The sequence below is a fragment of the Oncorhynchus keta genome, chromosome 21 (genome assembly GCF_023373465.1).
Source record: "Oncorhynchus keta strain PuntledgeMale-10-30-2019 chromosome 21, Oket_V2, whole genome shotgun sequence".
Taxonomy (NCBI): Eukaryota; Metazoa; Chordata; class Actinopteri; order Salmoniformes; family Salmonidae; genus Oncorhynchus; species Oncorhynchus keta.
The window spans coordinates 54,215,122-54,233,476 of record NC_068441.1 but is presented as its reverse complement, the minus strand read 5'-3'; the positions used below and the strand labels follow the sequence as shown (position 1 = coordinate 54,233,476).

The window sequence follows — 18,355 nt, the reverse complement described above, 5'->3', positions numbered from 1 at the left end:
AACCTGATAACTACTACAGACTGGTGTGGATAATAACCTGATAACAGACTGGTGTGGATAATAACCTGTTAACAGACTGGTGTGGATAATAACCTGTTAACAGACTGGTGTGGATAATAACCTGTTAACTACTACAGACTGGTGTGGATAATAACCTGATAACAGACTGGTGTGGATAATAACCTGTTAACAGACTGGTGTGGATAATAACCTGTTAACTACTACAGACTGGTGTGGATAATAACCTGATAACTACTACAGACTGGTGTGGATAATAACCTGATAACAGACTGGTGTGGATAATAACCTGTTAACAGACTGGTGTGGATAATAACCTGTTAACAGACTGGTGTGGATAATAACCTGTTAACAGACTGGTGTGGATAATAACCTGATAACTACTACAGACTGGTGTGGATAATAACCGGATAACTACTACAGACTGGTGTGGATAATAACCTGATAACTACTACAGACTGGTGTGATAATAACCTGTTAACAGACTGGTGTGGATAATAACCTGATAACTACTACAGACTGGTGTGGATAATAACCGGATAACTACTACAGACTGGTGTGGATAATAACCTGTTAACTACTACAGACTGGTGTGGATAATAACCTGTTAACTACTACAGACTGGTGTGGATAATAACCTGTTAACAGACTGGTGTGGATAATAACCTGATAACAGACTGGTGTGGATAATAACCTGTAACTAACAGACTGGTGTGGATAATAACCTGTTAACAGACTGTTAAATAACCTGTTAACAGACTGGTGTGGATAATAACCTGTTAACAGACTGGTGTAGATAATAACCTGTTAACAGACTGGTGTGGATAATAACCTGTTAACAGAATGGTTATACTAACCTCTAACAGACTGGTGTGGATAATAACCTGATAACTACTACAGACTGGTGTGGATAATAACCTGTTAACTACTACAGACTGGTGTGGATAATAACCTGTTAACTACTACAGACTGGTGTGGATAATAACCTGATAACTACTACAGACTGGTGTGGATAATAACCTGATAACTACTACAGACTGGTGTGGATAATAACCTGTTAACTACTACAGACTGGTGTGGATAATAACCTGTTAACTACTACAGACTGGTGTGGATAATAACCTGATAACTACTACAGACTGGTGTGGATAATAACCTGTTAACTACTACAGACTGGTGTGGATAATAACCTGATAACTACTACAGACTGGTGTGGATAATAACCTGTTAACAGACTGGTGTGGATAATAACCTGATAACTACTACAGACTGGTGTGGATAATAACCTGTTAACTACTACAGACTGGTGTGCATAATAAACTGATAACTACTACAGACTGGTGTGGATAATAACCTAATAACTACTACAGACTGGTGTGGATAATAACCTGTTAACTACTACAGACTGGTGTGGATAATAACCTGATAACTACTACAGACTGGTGTGGATAATAACCTGATAACAGACTGGTGTGGATAATAACCTGATAACTACTACAGACTGGTGTGGATAATAACCTGTTAATAGACTGGTGTGGATAATAACCTGATAACAGACTGGTGTGGATAATAACCTGATAACTATTACAGACTGGTGTGGATAATAACCTGTTAACAGACTGGTGTGGATAATAACCTGTTAACAGACTGGTGTGGATAATAACCTGATAACAGACTGGTGTGGATAATAACCTGATAACAGACTGGTGTGGATAATAACCTGATAACAGACTGGTGGTGATAATAACCTGATAACAGACTGGTGTGGATAATAACCTGTTAACTACTACAGACTGGTGTGGATAATAACCTGATAACTACTACAGACTGGTGTGGATAATAACCTGATAACTACTACAGACTGTGTGGATAATAACCTGTTAACAGACTGGTGTGGATAATAACCCTGTTAACAGACTGGTGTGGATAATAACCTGTTAACTACTACAGACTGGTGGATAATAACCTGATAACAGACTGGTGTATAATAACCTGATAACAGACTGGTGTGGATAATAACCTGTTAACTACTACAGACTGGTGAGGATAATAACCTGTTAACAGACTGGTGTGATAATAACCTGTTAACAGACTGGTGTGGATAATAACAGACTGGTGTGGATAATAACCTGTTAACTACTACAGACTGGTGTGGATAATAACCTGATAACTACTACAGACTGGTGTGGATAATAACCTGATAACAGACTGGTGGATAATAACCTGATAACAGACTGGTGTGGATAATAACCTGTTAACAGATAAATAACTGTTAACAGACTGTGTGGATAATAACCTGATACAGACTGGTGTGGATAATAACCTGATAACAGACTGGTGTGGATAATAACCTGTTAACAGACTGTGTGGATAATAACCTGATAACTACTACAGACTGGTGTGGATAATAACCTGATAACAGACTGGTGTGGATAATAACCTGATAACTACTACAGACTGGTGTGGATAACCTGATAACAGACTGGTGTGGATAATAACCTGTTAACAGACTGGTGTGGATAATAACCTGTTAACAGACTGGTGTGGATAATAACCTGTTAACTACTACAGACTGGTGTGGATAATAACCTGATAACAGACTGGTGTGGATAATAACCTGTTAACAGACTGGTGTGGATAATAACCTGTTAACTACTACAGACTGGTGTGGATAATAACCTGATAACTACTACAGACTGGTGTGGATAATAACCTGATAACAGACTGGTGTGGATAATAACCTGATAACAGACTGGTGTGGATAATAACCTGTTAACAGACTGGTGTGGATAATAACCTGTTAACAGACTGGTGTGGATAATAACCTGATAACTACTACAGACTGGTGTGGATAATAACCTGATAACTACTACAGACTGGTGTGGATAATAACCTGATAACTACTACAGACTGGTGTGGATAATAACCTGTTAACAGACTGGTGTGGATAATAACCTGATAACTACTACAGACTGGTGTGGATAATAACCTGATAACTACTACAGACTGGTGTGGATAATAACCTGTTAACTACTACAGACTGGTGTGGATAATAACCTGTTAACTACTACAGACTGGTGTGGATAATAACCTGTTAACAGACTGGTGTGGATAATAACCTGATAACAGACTGGTGTGGATAATAACCTGTTAACAGACTGGTGTGGATAATAACCTGATAACAGACTGGTGTGGATAATAACCTGTTAACTACTACAGACTGGTGTGGATAATAACCTGATAACTACTACAGACTGGTGTGGATAATAAATAACAGACTGGTGTAGATAATAACCTGTTAACAGACTGGTGTGGATAATAACCTGTTAACTAACAGACTGGTGTGGATAATAACCTGTTAACTACTACAGACTGGTGTGATAATAACCTGTTAACTACTACAGACTGGTGGTGTTAACAGACTGGTGTGGATAATAACCTGTTAACTACTACAGACTGGTGTGGATAATAACCTGTTAACAGACTGGTGTGGATAATAACCTGATAACTAACAGACTGGTGTGGATAATAACCTGTTAACAGACTGGTGTGGATAATAACCTGTTAACTAACAGACTGGTGTGGATAATAACCTGTTAACTACTACAGACTGGTGTGGATAATAACCTGTTAACTAACAGACTGGTGTGGATAATAACCTGTTAACTACTACAGACTGGTGTGGATAATAACCTGTTACTACAGACTGGTGTGGATAATAACCTGTTAACTACTACAGACTGGTGTGGATAATAACCTGTTAACTACTACAGACTGGTAACAGACTGTGGATAATAACCTGATAACTACTACAGACTGGTGTGGATAATAACCTGTTAACTACTACAGACTGGTGTGGATAATAACCTGTTAACAGACTGGTGTGGATAATAACTACAGACTGGTGTGGATAATAACCTGTTAACTACTACAGACTGGTGTGGATAATAACCTGTTAACAGACTGGTGTGGATAATAACCTGTTAACTACTACAGACTGGTGTGGATAATAACCTGATAACTACTACAGACTGGTGTGGATAATAACCTGATAACAGACTGGTGTGGATAATAACCTGTTAACTACTACAGACTGGTGTGGATAATAACCTGTTAACTACTACAGACTGGTGTGGATAATAACCTGTTAACTACTACAGACTGGTGTGGATAATAACCTGATAACTACTACAGACTGGTGTGGATAATAACCTGATAACTACTACAGACTGGTGTGGATAATAACCTGATAACTACTACAGACTGGTGTGGATAATAACCTGATAACTACTACAGACTGGTGTGGATAATAACCTGTTAACAGACTGGTGTGGATAATAACCTGTTAACTACTACAGACTGGTGTGGATAATAACCTGTTAACTACTACAGACTGGTGTGGATAATAACCTGTTAACAGACTGGTGTGGATAATAACCTGATAACTACTACAGACTGGTGTGGATAATAACCTGTTAACTACTACAGACTGGTGTGGATAATAACCTGTTAACTACTACAGACTGGTGTGGATAATAACCTGTTAACAGACTGGTGTGGATAATAACCTGTTAACAGACTGGTGTGGATAATAACCTGTTAACTACTACAGACTGGTGTGGATAATAACCTGTTAACTACTACAGACTGTGTGGATAATAACCTGATAACTACTACAGACTGGTGTGGATAATAACCTGTTAACTACTACAGACTGGTGGATAATAACCTGTTAATAACAGACTGGATAATAACCTGATAACTACTACAGACTGGTGTGGATAATAACCTGTTAACAGACTGGTGTGGATAATAACCTGTTAACAGACTGGTGTGGATAATAACCTGATAACTACTACAGACTGGTGTGGATAATAACCTGTTAACAGACTGGTGTGGATAATAACCTGTTAACAGACTGGTGTGGATAATAACCTGATAACTACTACAGACTGGTGTGGATAATAACCTGTTAACAGACTGGTGTGGATAATAACCTGTTAACAGACTGGTGTGGATAATAACCTGTTAACTACTACAGACTGGTGTGGATAATAACCTGTTAACAGACTGGTGTGGATAATAACCTGTTAACTACTACAGACTGGTGTGGATAATAACCTGTTAACTACTACAGACTGGTGTGGATAATAACCTGTTAACAGACTGGTGTGGATAATAACCTGATAACTACTACAGACTGGTGTGGATAATAACCTGATAACTACTACAGACTGGTGTGGATAATAACCTGTTAACTACTACAGACTGGTGTGGATAATAACCTGTTAACAGACTGGTGTGGATAATAACCTGTTAACTACTACAGACTGGTGTGGAAAATAACCTGTTAACAGACTGGTGTGGATAATAACCTGTTAACAGACTGGTGTGGATAATAACCTGTTAACTACTACAGACTGGTGTGGATAATAACCTGTTAACTAACAGACTGGTGTGGATAATAACCTGTTAACAGACTGGTGTGGATAATAACCTGATAACTAACAGACTGGTGTGGATAATAACCTGATAACAGACTGGTGTGGATAATACCTGTTAACAGACTGGTGTGGATAATAACCTGTTAACAGACTGGTGGATAATAACCTGATAACTAACAGACTGGTGTGGATAATAACCTGTTAACAGACTGGTGTGGATAATAACCTGTTAACAGACTGGTGTGGATAATAACCTGATAACTACTACAGACTGGTGTGGATAATAACCTGATAACTACTACAGACTGGTGTGGATAATAACCTGTTAACAGACTGGTGTGGATAATAACCTGATAACTACTACAGACTGGTGTGGATAATAACCTGTTAACAGACTGGTGTGGATAATAACCTGATAACTACTACAGACTGGTGTGGATAATAACCTGATAACTACTACAGACTGGTGTGGATAATAACCTGATAACTACTACAGACTGGTGTGGATAATAACCTGATAACTACTACAGACTGGTGTGGATAATAACCTGATAACTACTACAGACTGGTGTGGATAATAACCTGATAACTACTACAGACTGGTGTGGATAATAACCTGATAACTACTACAGACTGGTGTGGATAATAACCTGATAACTACTACAGACTGGTGTGGATAATAACCTGTTAACAGACTGGTGTGGATAATAACCTGATAACTACTACAGACTGGTGTGGATAATAACCTGTTAACAGACTGGTGTGGATAATAACCTGTTAACAGACTGGTGTGGATAATAACCTGTTAACTACTACAGACTGGTGTGGATAATAACCTGATAACAGACTGGTGTGGATAATAACCTGTTAACAGACTGGTGTGAATAATAACCTGATAACAGACTGGTGTGGATAATAACCTGATAACTACTACAGACTGGTGTTGATAATAACCTGCTAACAGACTGGTGTGGATAATAACCTGTTAACTACTACAGACTGGTGTGGATAATAACCTGTTAACTACTACAGACTGGTGTGGATAATAACCTGATAACTACTACAGACTGGTGTAGATAATAACCTGTTAACTACTACAGACTGGTGTGGATAATAACCTGTTAACTACTACAGACTGGTGTGGATAATAACCTGATAACTACTACAGACTGGTGTGGATAATAACCTGATAACAGACTGGTGTGGATAATAACCTGTTAACAGACTGGTGTGGATAATAACCTGTTAACTACTACAGACTGGTGTGGATAATAACCTGATAACTACTACAGACTGGTGATAATAACCTGTTAACAGACTGGTGTGATAATAACCTGATAACTACTACAGACTGGTGTGGATAATAACCTGCTAACAGACTGGTGTGGATAATAACCTGTTAACTGCTACAGACTGGTGTGATAATAACCTGTTAACTACTACAGACTGGTGTGGATAATAACCTGATAACTACTACAGACTGGTGTGGATAATAACCTGATAACAGACTGGTGTGGATAATAACCTGTTAACAGACTGGTGTTGATAATAACCTGTTAACTACTACAGACTGGTGTGGATAATAACCTGATAACTACTACAGACTGGTGTGGATAATAACCTGATAACTACTACAGACTGGTGTGGATAATAACCTGATAACTACTACAGACTGGTGTTGATAATAACCTGTTAACAGACTGGTGTGGATAATAACCTGTTAACTACTACAGACTGGTGTGGATAATAACCTGATAACTACTACAGACTGGTGTGGATAATAACCTGATAACTACTACAGACTGGTGTGGATAATAACCTGATAACAGACTGGTGTGGATAATAACCTGTTAACTACTACAGACTGGTGGTGATAATAACCTGATAACTACTACAGACTGGTGTGGATAATAACCCGATAACAGACTGGTGTGGATAATAACCTGATAACAGACTGGTGTGGATAATAACCTGATAACAGACTGGTGTGGATAATAACCTGTTAACTACTACAGACTGGTGTGGATAATAACCTGATAACTACTACAGACTGGTGTGGATAATAACCTGATAACTACTACAGACTGGTGTGGATAATAACCTGATAACTACTACAGACTGGTGTGGATAATAACCTGATAACTACTACAGACTGGTGTAGATAATAACCTGTTAACTACTACAGACTGGTGTGATAATAACCTGATAACTACTACAGACTGGTGGTGATAATAACCTGATAACAGACTGGTGTGGATAATAACCTGTTAACTACTACAGACTGGGTGATAATAACCTGTTAACTACTACAGACTGGTCTGGATAATAACTTGATAACTACTACAGACTGGTGTGGATAATAACCTGATAACACTACAGACTGGTGTGATAATAACCTGATAACTACTACAGACTGGTGTGGATAATAACCTGATAACTACTACAGACTGGTGTGGATAATAACCTGTTAACTACTACAGACTGGTGTGGATAATAACCTGATAACTACTACAGACTGGTGTGGATAATAACCTGATAACTACTACAGACTGGTGTGGATAATAACCTGCTAACAGACTGGTGTGATAATAACCTGATAACAGACTGGTGTGGATAATAACCTGTTAACTACTACAGACTGGTGTGATAATAACCTGTTAACAGACTGGTGTGGATAATAACCTGATAACTACTACAGACTGGTGTGATAATAACCTGTTAATAGACTGTGGTGATAATAACCTGATAACAGACTGGTGTGGATAATAACCTGTTAACAGACTGTGTGATAATAACCTGTTAACAGACTGGTGGTGATAATAACCTGATAACAGACTGGTGTGGATAATAACCTGATAACTACTACAGACTGGTGGATAATAACCTGATAACAGACTGGTGTGGATAATAACCAGTTAACTACTTTGTGTGTGTGTGTTGTGTGTGTTTGTGTTTGTGTGTGTGTGTGTGTGTGTGTGTGTGTGTGTGTGTGTGTGTGTGTGTGTGTGTGTGTGTGTGTGTGTGTACCCAGGCTATAGTGTCGTCCTCAGACTGCTGGTCGGGTCAGAGCTGCTCTCCTCCAGAATCACCTGCAGCAGCAACTCAATGGACTCTTCTGGGAAACACACACAAACTGTTAATATACACACACACACACACCGCAGACTGCACACTGTTAATACACACACACACACACACACACACACACACACACACACACACACACACACACACACACACACACACACACACACACACACACACACACACACACACACACACACACTGTTAAAACACACACACTCGGTCTCCTACCTTGATGGTAGCAGGCCGATCAGACAGGATGAAGACTCTGGGTCTGTGTGTGGAGCTGATGGTGGAGAGGGGAGGAGAGGGGGACAGGCCAGAGGATGTACCCGCTGATGGGCTGCCCTGGCTGGGCTGAGGGGCGGACCAGGGTGGGGTCTGGGTGGTCCTGAGCCTGGGGAACGACTGTGTGGAAGAGATCGGTTGTGTTGTGGTTGTGGATGGTTGTTTCGTGGTCAGTGATGGTTGTGTTGTGGTTGTGGTGGTGACCACAGGACTGGTTGTGACGACAGAGTAGAGGGGAGTTGTGTTCGGACCACGGGGAGAGGGCATAGCTGTTGGGGTCGGGGGTCAAAACAGAACGGTCAGGATGGGTGGCGGTGTGATCCTGGATAGGATTGAGTCGTGAGGGGGACACCGCGGTTGAGGACAGTACAGGTGTCTGCGAGAGAGGTGTGTGTGCAGGTGACATGTCCAACAAAGGTGTGTGTGTTTGGATGGCGTGTGTAGCGTGTGTGTGTGAGAGCAGGGGTGTGTCCGTCTCTGGCCATTGTGATTCACTGTCCGTCGTGGTGGTGCTGGGTCGTGGTAACCAGTAGAGGTTGATCAGGGGTCAGAGGTGAGGCGATGGTCTGGACTACATCTCCCAGAGGCAGCTCTGCTGTGGTGAATGGAGAGGAGATGAAGGGATTTGTAGTCCCGTTGTAGTCTCTGTCTCTGTCAGGACTGAGGGGTGAGGAGGAGGAGGAGAGGGGTGAGTCAGGGAGGGTATGGAGGAGAGGAGAGGAAGAGGAAGAGGAAGAGGAAGAGGAGGAGAGGGGTGAGTCATGGTTTGTAGGGAGGAGAGGAGAGGAAGAGGAGGAGGAGGAGAAGGAGGAGGAGGAGGAGGAGGAGGACGAGAGGGGTGAGTCATGGAGGGTAGGGAGGAGAGGAGAGGAAGAGGAGGAGGAGGAGAGGGGTGAGTCATGGAGGGTAGGGAGGAGAGGAGATGAAGAGGAAGAGGAGGAGGAGGAGAGGGGTGAGTCATGGAGGGTAGGGAGGAGAGGAGAGGAAGACGAGGGGAGGAGGAGGAGGAGGAGAGGGGTGAGTCATGGAGGGTAGGGAGGAGAGGAGATGAAGAGGAAGAGGAGAGGGGTGAGTCATGGAGGGTAAGAAGGAGAGGAGATGAAGAGGTGGAGGAGAAGGAGAGGGGTGAGTCATGGAGGGTAGGGAGGAGAGGAGAGGAGGATGAGGAGGAGGAGAGGGGTGAGTCAGGGGGAGAGAAGAGGAAGAGGAGGAAGAGGAGGATGAGAGGGGTGAGTAAGGGGGGGGAGAGGAAGAGGAGGAGGAGAGGTATGAGTCAGGGGGAGAGAGAGGAGAGGAAGAGGAGGGGAGGAGGAGGAGGGAGGAGGAGGGAGGAGGAGGAGGAGGAGGAGGAGGAGTCAGGGAGGGAAGGGATGAGAGGAGAAGAAGAGGAGGAGGAGGAGAGGGGTGAGTCCGGGAGGGTAGGGATGAGAGGAGAGGAAGAGGAGGAGGAGGAGAGGGGTGAGTCAGTGAGGGGTGGGGAGTGTTAGGGGGAGTGATTTGTGATGTTAGAGTGTTTGAGGGAGGAGATCCACTAGTAATGTCTGTCTGATGTGAATCCGAGTGTTCCTGAGGGAGATAGAGATGTTGGTGTTCCACTAGTAATGTCTGTCTCTAAAGAGAATGATGAATCCGTTCCACTGTTGATTTCTGTCCTGGTTGTCTGTCTTTGATTACTTCTGTCTGGATCCGGAGAGGAGGATGTTTGTGTTGTCTAGTAATGTCTGATTCAGGTAGCCCCTCAGTCACAGGTCCGCTGGTCTGACTCAAGGTGACCTCAGAGGTGACCTTTAACCCTCAGGGTCAGGGGTCATCCCAGGTCCCCTCTCACCCCGCCCCTACTCTGACGCTCCTGGTGCCCCCAGGGGCCGGCCCCTCCGTCAGCCCAGCCAGGGTGTGTCGTTGTGGGGTTAGGGTCCGGCCAGGCTTTCCTGGGCCTGCTTGAGGGCTGGAGGTCAGAGAGAGGGAGACGCAGGGCTCTGGGGGAGGGAGATGGACGGGTCTCTGTGAGAGGTGTGTTGGTCTGTGGGTGAATCTGTAGGTGAGTGTGTGTGTTGGTCTGTGGGTGAGTGTGTGTGTTGGTCTGTAGGTGAGTGTGTGTGTTGGTCTGTGGGTGAGTGTGTGTTGGTCTATGGGTGAGTGTGTGTGTTGGTCTGTAGGTGAGTGTGTGTGTTGGTCTGTAGGTGAGTGTGTGTGTTGGTCTATGGGTGAGTGTGTGTGTTGGTCTGTGGGTGAGTGTGTGTTGGTCTGTGGGTGAATCTGTGGGTGAGTGTGTGTGTTGGTCTGTGGGTGAATGTGTGTGTTGGTCTGTGGGTGAGTGTGTGTGTTGGTCTGTGGGTGAATCTGTAGGTGAGTGTGTATGTTGGTCTGTGGGTGAGTGTGTGTGTTGGTCTGTGGGTGAGTGTGTGGGTGAGTCTGTGGGTGAGTGTGTGTGTTGGTCTGTGGGTGAGTGTGTGTGTTGGTCTGTGAGTGAGTGTGTGTGTTGGTCCGTGGGTAAGGTGTGTGTCAGTGTGTGTGTCAGTGTGTGTGTTCATTCTGGCAGGGTCCATGGGTAAGGTGTGTGTGTCAGTGTGTGTGTCAGTGTGTGTGTTCATTCTGGCAGGGTCCGTGGATAAGGTGTGTGTGTCAGTGTGTGTGTCAGTGTGTGTGTTGATTCTGGCAGGGTCCATGGGTAAGGTGTGTGTCAGTGTGTGTGTCAGTGTGTGTGTTCATTCTGGCAGGGTCCGTGGGTAAGTGTGTGTGTCAGTGTGTGTGTCAGTGTGTGTGTTCATTCTGGCAGGGTCCATGGGTAAGGTGTGTGTGTCAGTGTGTGTGTCAGTGTGTGTGTTCATTCCGGCAGGGTCCATGGGTAAGGTGTGTGTGTCAGTGTGTGTGTCAGTGTGTGTGTTCATTCTGGCAGGGTCCATGGGTAAGGTGTGTGTGTCAGTGTGTGTGTCCGTGTGTGTGTTCATTCCGGCAGGGTCGTACCCTGTAGTGACGTGGTCAACAGACTGAGGAGTTCCAGACATATCCCTTCTATTGTCTGGTTCTTCCTCAGGAAGCAGGGGGACTTCCCTATCTGCGTGCCCAGCCACGGTGAGCCCCGCCTGGGGAGAGGACCGGGTTGACGGCCCCTGCAGGGTGGGGGTGGAACCAGGGATCCAGTCCAACTCTAAATCTCCCACAAAGCTTTCAGATGGTTCAAGACTGCCCTCATCAACCCTCTCTCCCATCTCTCCCTCTCCCCTCTCTCTCCCATCTCTCCCCATCACCCCTCTCTCCCTCTCTCCCCTCTCTCCCATCTCTCCCCCATCACCCCTCTCTCTCCCTCTCTCCCCCATCACCCCTCCTCTCTCCCCTCTCTCCCCCATCACCCCTCTCTCCCCATCACCCCTCTCTCCCCTCATCCCCCATCTCCCCTCTCTCCCCCATCACCCCTCTCTCCCCCCTCCCCATCACCCCTCCGTCCCGTCAGAGTCAACATGTATTTGTTCCGGGCAGTTCCGTTGCCGCTGAAACTTTGGGAGCGTTGGACGAAGACACACCCATCCAAGGGCCTTGACGCTCCGAGGAATTCCAGTCGGCTTCCTGACCTGGAAACCACAGGAACACACACACACACACACACACACACACACACACACACACACACACACACACACACACAGACACAGACACACAGACACAGACACACACACAGACACACACACACACACACACACACACACACACACACACACACACACACACACACACACACACAGACACACAGACACAGACACAGACACAGACACACACACACACACACACACAGACGCACACACACACACACACACACACACACACACACACACACACACACACACACACACACACACACACACACACACACACACACACACACACACACACACACACACACACACACACACACAGACCTTAAACAACGGCACATAATCATGTCGGGCAAACAATCAACAGTCACCATAGTAACAGCATAGACACAGATTGAAATAAAAATAAATAAATAAAAATAGGAATAGAGCTCTCTCTCTAAGGTCAGGGTGTGACTATATAGGAATAGAGCTCTCTCTAAGGTCAGGGTGTGACTATATAGGGAATAGAGCTCTCTGTAAGGTCAGGTGTGACTATATAGGAATAGAGCTCTCTCTAAGGTCAGGTGTGACTATAGGGAATAGAGCTCTCTCTCTCTAAGGTCAGGGTGTGACTATATAGGGAATAGAGCTCTCTCTCTAAGGTCAGGGTGTGACTATATAGGGAATAGAGCTCTCTCTCTAAGGTCAGGGTGTGACTATATAGGGAATAGAGCTCTCTCTCTAAGGTCAGGGTGTGACTATATAGGGAATAGAGCTCTCTCTAAGGTCATGGTGTGACTATATAGGAATAGAGCTCTCTCTCTAAGGTCAGGGTGTGACTATATAGGGAATAGAGCTCTCTCTGTAAGGTCAGGTTGTGACTATATAGGGAATAGAGCTCTCTCTCTAAGGTCAGGCGTGACTATATAGGGAATAGAGCTCTCTCTCTAAGGTCAGGGTGTGACTATATAATAATAATAATAATAATAATAATAATATATAGGGAATAGAGCTCTCTCTCTAAGGTCAGGGTGTGACTATATAGGGAATAGAGCTCTCTAAGGTCAGGGTGTGACTATATAGGGAATAGAGCTCTCTCTCTCTAAGGTCAGGGCGTGACTATATAGTAGTCCACTATATAGGGAATAGAGCTCTCTAAGGTCAGGGTGTGACTATATAGGGAATAGAGCTCTCTAAGGTCAGGGTGTGACTATATAGGGAATAGAGCTCTCTCTCTAAGGTCAGGGTGTGACTATATAGGGAATAGAGCTCTCTAAGGTCAGGGTGTGACTATATAGGGAATAGAGCTCTCTCTCTAAGGTCAGGGCGTGACTATATAGTAGTCCACTATATAGGGAATAGAGCTCTCTAAGGTCAGGGTGTGACTATATAGGGAATAGAGCTATCTCTAAGGTCAGGGTGTGACTATATAGGGAATAGAGCTCTCTCTCTAAGGTCAGGGTGTGACTATATAGGGAATAGAGAGCTCTCTAAGGTCAGGGTGTGACTATATAGGGAATAGAGCTCTCTCTCTAAGGTCAGGGTGTGACTATATAGGGAATAGAGCTCTCTCTCTCTAAGGTCAGGGTGTGACTATATAGGAATAGAGCTCTCTCTCTAAGGGGCGTGACTATATAGGGAATAGAGCTCTCTGTAAGATCAGGTGTGACTATATAGGGAATAGAGCTCTCTCTCTAAGGTCAGGGTGTGACTATATAGGGAATAGAGCTCTCTCTCTAAGGTCAGAGTGTGACTATATAGGGAATAAGGCTCTCTCTCTAAGGTCAGGGTGTGACTATATAGGAATAGAGCTCTCTCTCTAAGGTCAGGGTGTGACTATATATAGGGAATAAGGCTCTCTCTCTAAGGTCAGGTGTGACTATATAGGGAATAAGGCTCTCTCTCTCTAAGGTCAGGCGTGACTATATAGGAATAGAGCTCTCTCTCTAAGGTCAGGGTGTGACTATATAGGGAATAAGGCTGTCTTTCTAAGGTCAGGTGTGACTATATAGGAATAAGGCTCTCTCTCTAAGGTCAGGGTGTGACTATATAGGGAATAGAGCTCTCTCTCTAAGGTCAGGGTGTGACTATATAGGGAATAGAGCTCTCTCTCTAAGGTCAGGGTGTGACTATATAGGGAATAAGGCTCTCTCTCTAAGGTCAGGGTGTGACTATATAGGGAATAGAGCTCTCTCTCTAAGGTCAGGGTGTGACTATATAGGGAATAAGGCTCTCTCTCTCTAAGGTCAGGGTGTGACTATATAGGGAATAAGGCTCTCTCTCTCTAAGGTCAGGGTGTGACTATATAGGGAATAGAGCTCTCTCTCTCTAAGGTCAGGGTGTGACTATATAGGGAATAAGGCTCTCTCTCTCTAAGGTCAGGGTGTGACTATATAGGGAATAAGGCTCTCTCTCTCTAAGGTCAGGGTGTGACTATATAGGGAATAAGGCTCTCTCTCTCTAAGGTCAGGGTCTCTCTAATAGATAAACAGGTACATTCCATACCTGTTATAACCTGTCTAGGACAATAAACAGGTACATTCCATACCTGTTATAACCTGTCTAGGACAATAAACAGGTACATTCCATACCTGTTATAACCTGTCTCGGACAATAAACAGGTACATTCCATACCTGTTATAACCTGTCTAGGACAATAAACAGGTACATTCCATACCTGTTATAACCTGTCTAGGACAATAAACAGGTACATTCCATACCTGTTATAACCTGTCTAGGACAATAAACAGGTACATGCCATACCTGTTATAACCTGTCTAGGACAATAAACAGGTACATGCCATACCTGTTATAACCTGTCTCGACAATAAACAGGGACATTCCATACCTGTTATAACCTGTCTAGGACAATAAACAGGTACATTCCATACCTGTTATAACCTGTCTAGAACAATAAACAGGTACATTCTATACCTGTTATAACCTGTCTAGGACAATAAACAGGTACATTCCATACCTGTTATAACCTGTCTAGGACAATAAACAGGTACATTCCATACCTGTTATAACCTGTCTAGGACAATAAACAGGTACATTCCATACCTGTTATAACCTGTCTAGGACAATAAACAGGTACATTCCATACCTGTTATAACCTGTCTAGGACAATAAACAGGTACATTCCATACCTGTTATAACCTGTCTAGGACAATAAACAGGTACATTCCATACCTGTTATAACCTGTCTAGGACAATAAACAGGGACATTCCATACCTGTTATAACCTGTCTATCTATTGTCTAAACAATATGATTGAGGACATTGGCAAGTAGCCTAGTGATTAGAGCGTTGGACTAGTAACCGAAAGGTTGCTCGATCGAATTCCCCGAGCTGACAAGGCGAAAAACCTGTCATTCTGCCCCTCAACAAGACCTAGCCTAGTGGTTAGAGCGTAGAGGAGGTAGGTAGCCTAGTGGTTAGAGTGTAGAGGAGGCAGGTAGCCTAGTGGTTAGAGTGTAGAGGAGGCAGGTAGCCTAGTGGTTAGAGTGTAGAGGAGGCAGGTAGCCTAGTGGTTAGAGCGTAGAGGAGGTAGGTAGCCTAGTGGTTAGAGTGTAGAGGAGGCAGGTAGCCTAGTGGTTAGAGTGTAGAGGAGGTAGGTAGCCTAGTGGTTAGAGTGTAGAGGAGGTAGGTAGACTAGTGGTTAGAGTGTAGAGGAGGTAGGTAACCTAGTGGTTAGAGTGTAGAGGAGGCAGGTAGACTAGTGGTTAGAGCATAGAAGAGGTAGGTAGCCTAGTGGTTAGTGTAGAGGAGGCAGGTAGCCTAGTGGTTAGAGCATAGAGGAGGTAGGTAGCCTAGTGGTTAGTGTAGAGGAGGTAGGTAGCCTAGTGGTTAGAGTGTAGAGGAGGTAGGTAGTCTAGTGGTTAGAGTGTAGAGGAGGTAGGTAGTCTAGTGGTTAGAGTGTAGAGGATGGTAGGTAACCTAGTGGTTAGAGTGTAGAGGATGTAGGTAACCTAGTGGTTAGAGTGTAGAGGAGGCAGGTAGCCTAGTGGTTAGAGCGTAGAGGAGGTAGGTAGCCTAGTGGTTAGAGTGTAGAGGAGGCAGGTAGCCTAGTGGTTAGAGTGTGGAGGAGGTAGGTAGCCTAGTGGTTAGAGTGTAGAGGAGGCAGGTAGCCTAGTGGTTAGAGTGTGGAGGAGGTAGGTAGCCTAGTGGTTAGAGTGTAGAGGAGGCAGGTAGCCTAGTGGTTAGAGTGTAGAGGAGGTAGGTAGTCTCGTGGTTAGAGTGTAGAGGAGGTAGGTAGCCTAGTGGTTAGAGTGTAGAGGAGGTAGGTAGTCTAGTGGTTAGAGCATAGAGGAGGTAGGTAGCCTAGTGGTTAGTGTAGAGGAGGTAGGTAGCCTAGTGGTTAGAGTGTAGAGGAGGTAGGTAGTCTAGTGGTTAGAGTGTAGAGGAGGTAGGTAGTCTAGTGGTTAGAGTGTAGAGGATGTAGGTAACCTAGTGGTTAGAGTATAGAGGATGTAGGTAACCTAGTGGTTAGAGTGTAGAGGAGGCAGGTAGCCTAGTGGTTAGAGTGTAAAGGAGGTAGGTAGTCTAGTGGTTAGAGCATAGAGGAGGTAGGTAGCCTAGTGGTTAGAGTGTAGAGGAGGTAGGTAGTCTAGTGGTTAGAGTGTAGAGGAGGTAGGTAGCCTAGTGGTTAGAGTGTAGAGGAGGTAGGTAGCCTAGTGGTTAGAGTGTAGAGGAGGCAGGTAGCCTTGTGGTTAGAGTGTAGAGGAGGTAGGTAGCCTAGTGGTTAGAGCGTAGAGGAGGTAGGTAGCCTAGTGGTTAGAGTGTAGAGGAGGCAGGTAGACTAGTGGTTAGAGTGTAGAGGAGGTAGGTAACCTAGCGGTTAGAGCGTAGAGGAGGTAGGTAACCTCGTGGTTAGAGCGTAGAGGAGTCAGACCGTTAAACCCACTGTTTCTAGACCGTCATTATAAATAATAATTTGTTCTTAATTGACTCGTTAAATAAAGGTTAAACAACAACGAAAGAAAGAAAGAAAACCCTCCTCTTCTGGCCTCTCCTGTAATCTAATTAGTTTGGTTTAACAGGCCAGGCGCTATAAACATCAGCCACATTCCTCAGCATATAGAGGTAGATACAGTAACCCACTCTCATAGAGGGAGTATAGCCCCAGTCATCAGACCTACTACCAGAGAGTAGAGAACCATGAACCATGTTGTCCCAGGAGTATAGCCCCAGTCATCAGACCTACTACCAGAGAGTAGAGGACCATGAACCATGTTGTCCCAGGAGCCCCAGTCATCAGACCTACTACCAGAGAATAGAGGACCATGAACCATGTTGTCCCAGGAGCCCCAGTCATCAGACCTACTACCAGAGAATAGAGGACCAGAACAGTAGTCTAATGTTCTAGAAGAGAACCATGATTGGTCAACAATCTAAAGATTTTTAAAAACGCAACATTTTAGGGTTTAAATACCTAAATCCTTCCTCACTGCTTCCAGGGTTCAGATCAGGACTATGCACACACCTATTGTCTGACACAATTGTCAAATAAATGTATATATATATAAAGACCAAATATATGTCATGTCTTACCTGTGGTGAAAATGAAGAGAAGTAGAAGTCCCAACCCCGACCAAGAGATGTGCAGCCGCCGCATCTTGTGTCTGTACACATCTCAGTGACAGTCGGTCCAATGACTCCATCCAGACAGCTGAGGTCAGGAGAGAGCTGTGCGCTGCGTAATCGTTACCAGTCCTCAATCTGCCCAAACACTCGCTGACAAAAACCAGGAGAAGAGAAAACCTTGATTTCACTCCCCCCCCTTAGTCTCCCGACCATCCCAGAGAAGAGAAGTGAACAAGGCTGGAATTCCCCGCCCCAATTTTTCCACTCTCTCTCTCTCTCTCTGTCCCTCTCCAACGGAAACCAGAGTGTTGTCAGCGGGAAAGACAGCCTGTAAATGAGACGCACGGGGCGTGTTTGTGTCTG

At 44.4% G+C, this 18,355-nt stretch overlaps 1 long non-coding RNA gene across 1 annotated transcript; it reads left to right on the top strand.

The window, feature by feature from the left end:
• The first annotated feature begins 16,249 nt into the window (after window positions 1–16,249).
• Window positions 16,250–17,237, top strand: LOC127910443 (uncharacterized). The gene is made up of 4 exons (XR_008074913.1): window positions 16,250–16,307; window positions 16,565–16,628; window positions 17,036–17,138; window positions 17,171–17,237. It is a non-coding gene; the product is annotated as an uncharacterized LOC127910443 (long non-coding RNA).
• The last annotated feature ends 1,118 nt before the right edge of the window (window positions 17,238–18,355 follow it).